General features: G+C 30.8%; 2 protein-coding genes across 5 annotated transcripts in view; one reads left to right on the forward strand and one right to left on the reverse strand.

Annotated features, from left to right (window-relative positions):
* LOC106793319 (bromodomain-containing protein 7) overlaps positions 1 to 6,451 on the reverse strand; it is a 53,447-nt gene that overhangs the window by 24,502 nt on the left and 22,494 nt on the right. The window lies entirely within an intron of this gene.
* LOC106793318 (solute carrier family 12 member 4) overlaps positions 1 to 6,451 on the forward strand; it is an 81,109-nt gene that overhangs the window by 16,884 nt on the left and 57,774 nt on the right. The window lies entirely within an intron of this gene.

Below are 6,451 nucleotides of genomic sequence, written 5' to 3' on the forward strand. Positions count from 1 at the left end.
ATATATATAATATATTTATCTAATATTTATTAGAAAAATCGAATAAAATATGATGAAATATAAAATTAGGAGACGTAAAAATAAAAAGTAGGATTGGGGAAAGACGATTTGGTTTTTGGAAAAAGAAAAAAAGACAAAAAGGGGATTGGGCAGGTGGGTGGTTGTAAAATGGTGACAAAGTACGGTAGGAAAATAGGGGGAAGAGAAATTTTGGTGAACGTCGAGCCTGACCCGAATCGCCGATTGTTGTTCGGCCGCGAGCAATAAATTCGAAAAGCAGAGAGAGAGAGAGAGAGAGAGAGAGAGAGAGAGAGAGAAAAAGAGGGGGGTAGTGGTGAGAGGGTTGTAGGAGGGTGAAGGGAAAAGGAACGAAACGCCAAGCTTTGCCACTCCTCGACCCAGTTTTCGGAAAGCAGCAGCACCATCAGGAAGGAAGCAGGATTATACGTAGCCGATTTTGTGAGGGGTTATTTTTTTTTCCTCCCCTCTACCTGCCCCTCTCTCTCTCTCTTTTTATTTATTTATTTCTTTTTTTATCCCTTCATTTTATTTTTTATTTTATTTTTTATCTTTTATTTTCTTTTTAATTATTTGCCCTCCTTTTTCTTTTTTCAGCTTTGTTCTTCTTTCTTTCTTTTTTTGTTTTATTTTTTTTATTTTTTTTTTTTTTCATTACATGGGAAAACTACGATTTTATCGTAGCAACGGTATATAATATAACCAATGAAATAGGAAAAAAGGGGAAGGTAGATTTACAAAAGAGGAAAATCTATCGCGTAACATTCGTAACTGTCGATACTTTTGTTGATTTCCGATACGATAGTCGATTATTCTTTGATCCTTGGGCTTTAAGTTCAAGTTTAAAGTCCTTCGAAGGACTTTGTCGATTGCAACGTATTTTCTGTTTTTTCTTTTTTTTTTCTTTTTTCTCTCTTTACCTGACCATCCACCAACACCACCACCACCCTTATATCAGTCGAACATATGTAAGTTTGTGGTGGTGGTGGTGGTCTATGCACGTGTGTATATATGTGTGTGTGTGTGTACATGGATATGTGTTGAAATCCGATAAAATGGATTTGCTCGTTTTTATCGAGGAATTGAAGATATCCTTCGATATATTTGAGAATTACCGAAGATCTTTTTCTTCTTCCTCTTCTTCTTCTTCTTCTTAGCGTGTAATGGATCTTATATATTTTAAATTAAATAATCTTTTTTCTTTTCAAATTTCGTCGAATTTACGCGAGTAATATAAAATAATATTCGTAGAATATAAAAAATATATATATCGAGTTATTATTATTATTGTAATAATAATGTAAACAATATTAGAATCATTGAATTTGATTTGGAATAAATTTATGGGATATGGAAATAATAGTTCGATCGTATACTTGGTAATTAATTAAATAGCATTTAAGTGATTGCTTAGATTTCTTTCTTTCTTTTACATATAATATCTTTGTTTGTCTTTTTAAATTTAACTGATAATAAAATGGATCATCAAACAATCATTATGCATTTGCTTTTGCACTCGACCGCACTCCTTGAAACTTGATTAGGTTAATTTGATATAACGCGATTATTTCGACAGATAATTCCTCTACCATCTACGAAGCCATCAAGGGTTTTCGTGTATTGAACTACAAAAGACAAATCTCCGATTGGTCGATTAATTATCTCAGAGACGGAACACAGAATCTGTAGAACTGATTCACTAATTGTACGAATTCCTGAGTAAGCAACAGAATTCCTACCTCACCCCCCTCCCCTCAACCTCTATAATTTAATTTTAATTCCTTTCATCATATTTAATCGTGGTGAAAATATCTAATTGTTTCTTTATCGTTCTTTTATTTTTAATATATTATAAACTAAATATTTATCCATTTTTTATTATTTAAAACTCAATTAGTAAGTCTTACACACACACACACATACTTATATATATATTTTGTATTTATATATTTGATTATAAAATTTCTTCTTCTTATTATTTTATTTTTTTTTTTCCATTTACAAGAGGACGCGAGAAATTAATTTTTGTTTTATATTTTATATACAGTTGTAGGGATTCGTCAAGACAATACACTGTGTGCAAACAATAAAATTCGATACTTCAATGTTAGAAGGACAAAACGAAGGGAGAAAAAGTTCGAAGAAACCTTTGTCAGAAAAATCTATATATATATAGATATATAATAAAAACGCTCGACCTTGGTAAAGTAAAGAATATTTTGGGCGTTTAATTAGGACAAAATTAATTCAAAAGCACTTTACTCGATGGTACCGTTTTTATATATCATGTTTGTGAGTTTATGATAATGAAATAGGGGAAGATGATAACGTAGAAGGTCTAGGAAAAATATTGTCTCGCGTGAAAACGACACGCGGCGAGGTGGGGGTGGGGGTGGGGTGGGGTTTGTTTTGCTAAATGGAAAAGTTTTTTAAAAAAATCACACATGATCTATATATTTTAATTTGAAATATTTTTCCTGATAAATAACAAAAACACATGATCCAACATATATTAATCGTTTTACAAAGACGACAAAAATCGTTGAGGACAAAAAAAAATGATAAAACGTTAAAATGGAATTAACATTGGCACTTAGATTAGATCGAATAATCGTTCAGTATAGTTGTTCTAAGTATAATGTGTACTAAATCAAACGATAACACGACTAGCACCACGGCTTATCGATTTGATCCAGGTGTCAAGGTTACTTTCGATAATCGTTTGCTATTAAACTACAATTTCTCATTCTTCTATGTATGTAGAAACTCGTATATATATATATATTGTACATATACATAATTATATATCATCTACGATAGAAGAGAAGAAGAAATATGTTTCCTACTTTACTTCTCCTTCTCCTTCGTGAAAGAGAAAATGACCTAAACTACGACAGGATAAATTTCAATATTAATCGATCCCGTTAGTAACCTTTCTCGCGTGTACTTTAAAATGGCATAGTACTACATCCGGAGTTCATTGCCTGCATCAGGGGTTTATTTAGATCGAATATCAAGTAAACCAAATAAAGGGAACAAAATTCTGCACGCGATTTCTATCCTAGACCTTGGACAAATTTTTAACTTCTCGACTAGATTTTTCTCGATTTTTCACGAATTATACCTTTTAACCATTTCATTTGTAAGCTTTTTCTTTTTTTTTTTTTTTAATCTTTTGCTTGATAACAAAATTATATGGATCATCCATGCAAATTGGGTTCAAACACTAACCACCTATTTTTTCATACCAAGTTCGTAACGTATTCATGCATATCTTATGGCATTGTTTTTTTGTTGTTGTTTTTTCTTTTTTCTTCTTTTTACATTGAAATTAATTGTCAGTTATTACTTTTTGCTTTGTATCATATAATTATATATATTCGTAGTCACGAAGTAAGTAAAGGCCAACGGAGTTATCTTTATTCATATTTTATAAATATATTAAATTGACTCACATTGTAACGTTATGCAACACTTGAAAAATTATTATATATATATTATTACAATCGCGAAAAAAAAAAAAATGTAACGAACAATTAATGATTAAACGATTGATATTATCGATCGTTTCTTTTATTTTCTCTTAAATGTTAGAAATGAAAACGATATTTAACGAGACGTCGTTAATCATCGTTACGAACAACAACAACAATAAAAATAAAAAATAAAAAGGGAAGAAAAATTGAAAAGAGATGCCATACTCGTTGATTATTCGATATAATCTTTTACTTTTTTTTTTTTTTGGTAAAAGGGGGTCGGTGTGTTAGTGAAAAGGGCAACCGGCATACGCGAGGAAAATTCAGCCCTGAACTGGAACGAGGTTCATTGTCTGTGACCTTACTTCGGCTTCTCTTTGCAACCTTATTCATAAATGCAGAGGCCTCGATTGTTAACTGGTGCCCGGCATGCGATCCACCCACCCACCCCACCCCACCTCACCCCATCCCACCTACTGGCACCTTCCTTTCCTTTTAGATGCTCACGGCCTCGAACCATCCTCTCCTCTCTGCCCCTCACCACCCCACCCTTTTACCTTAACCAACCCCCTCTTTTTTCATCCTACCCCTCCATCTGACTTCTTTCGTGACACCCTTCCTTCCTTCCTTCCTTCCTTCCTTCCTTCCTTCCTTCCTTCGATGAAAATACCACCACACTGCTATATTATTTCTATCACTCTTAACTGTTCTTTTCCTTTTTTTTTTTTTTTTATCTTTTTTCCATTATCATCCGTTATCGCTGTCAACGAAGACACTTCATTTTTTTTTTTATTTCTTTCTCTTTCCCTTCTTCTTTTTTTCTCTTTTTTTTTTTTCTTTTTAACTCGTTCCCGTAAAAAAGAAATTACGGATACTTGGAACACTATCAAGCAACGTTATAATGATTACTTTAATTATAATGATTTTTCTTCGTAAGAGTATCATAGTTCTTCTTCTATGTATTGTTATTATACTCTTACCTTCGTTTTTATGCACGTCGTACTTTGTACTGATAATTATCGAAATGGTCTTATCTTCTCAATTTGTTTTAACGATTAATTTGTGTGTGTGTGTGTGTGTATGTGTATGTGAAGCAGTTAAGTAGAAAAAATAAAAAGATATGTTAAAGTAAGAGTTTTATATTTTTTTAAGTAAACTTGAAGAGAAATTTAAGAGTTTACTTAAGATAATCCGTAAAGAATTATTAAAGACAGTAAAATTGAAGAAATTTTACACGGTCGAACGCAAATAAGATAAAATTTCATTCGTTTATATAATAACTTCATTTATACATATTTATATAGTTAAAAAAAAAAAAAAAAAATAAATAAAATACAATTATATTTATATCAAAGAATTTTTTTATATCAATGAGTAAATGTTCTAATTATTTTTTATACACACGCATAAGCGAATATCTAATATCGTGCATCTAGAAACAAGAAAGAAAAAAAAAGATTAAAGATATAATTAATACGATTAATCTCAAGATAAATTGTGTGTTACGTTTATTATTAGAGAGGGAAAGTATATATATATAATATAAGAGATAAAAAAGAAGAAAGTTTGATAAATTATTTCGTTATCTTTTTTTAATTATCGTAATAAACCCCTCTAAACACGACGTTTTGAATGAATCAGTGACTTTTATCTAACATCATCGAGATTTACAGATAAAATGACGAATAAAGGAAAAAATTAGTAATTTAAATTCAATAAAAAAATCCAATCTAACAACAACAACAACAACAACAACAACAACAACAACAACAACAACAACAAAATGAATCGTTTAATCGAAGATACCCGAAACCGTGAATTGGTTTTTTTCTTTTTTTCTAATTCAATATTTATCTGTGTTTTATTTCTTGAAAAAATTATCTACAAAAAAATCCCCATTAGAAAAGTTTTGATAGGAAACGTTTGTCCTAAACTGATGATGATCAACGAGTGATAAAATTTTACGAGTGAAAAACGTAACAAGAAAAAATAAAAAAGAAAGAACAATAATTGAAATTCGATTCGAGTTAAATGTTTGACAGATCATGTGCGAAAATAAATTGGTCAATTAGATTTTCATGGAAATCAGTAAATGATTCGAAGCTTTTGGCTAGTGGTGTACATTTTCGAAATTCAATCGAGGTCGAGTATACCATTTGCGTGTTGAGAATAACACGGCATGATGCCAGCTTTCATTCATCGTTTTCTCTCTCTCTCTCTATCTCTTTCTGTATATCTCTATGTTTCTATCTCTGTTTCTATGTGTGATGATGTGCGTGTTTGTGTGCGGTTTGATTCATTAGTAACGTACACAATTTTCTCGGGACGTTTCATTTGGCTCGATTCGCATCCACATAGAAACACAAAGGGAAAAGAAAAGACGAACTAGCATCTTCGTAAAGGAAAAGGAAAAGGAAACGGAATAAAAAAAGAAAAAGAATAAGTAAGAATCCTTTCGTTGCAATCAACGTAGACGTATAGGAGAGAAGAGCATCTTTTGAAGAAAAATAGACTTCAAATTCAGTTTCCTCTTTAATACGTGCATGGTTTACTACTAAGATTCTCGCTGATCTATATTTCTTTCTTTCTTTCTTTCTCTTTTTGTTTGTATCTTTTTTCTTGGTTTTTTAAGGTCAGTCCAACAATTCGGGTCATTAGGTATATTTCCTTGATATGCACTTTTACGCGTTTACCTATTTCTCCTTTGTTTTTCTTTCTTAAATCTTTTTTTTTTTTTATCATTAATGTATTTGTTTTTTTCTACGTAGAAAAATGATTAACAATTCATATTATTACGTATGATTGGAAATTTATGGAAATATTATGCACAGTTAAATTCTTTCGTGATATTATTATTCGTCTTAACATATTACGATACACATATGATTTTAATTCGAACTTTAATTATTATTTTAGAATTAAACGATATTCCTGTATTCTGTGGTGTTATTGTTTTT

This window comes from Polistes canadensis, unplaced genomic scaffold (assembly GCF_001313835.1).
Source record: "Polistes canadensis isolate GaletaPanama2010 unplaced genomic scaffold, ASM131383v1 scaffold_13, whole genome shotgun sequence".
NCBI lineage: Eukaryota > Metazoa > Arthropoda > Insecta > Hymenoptera > Vespidae > Polistes > Polistes canadensis.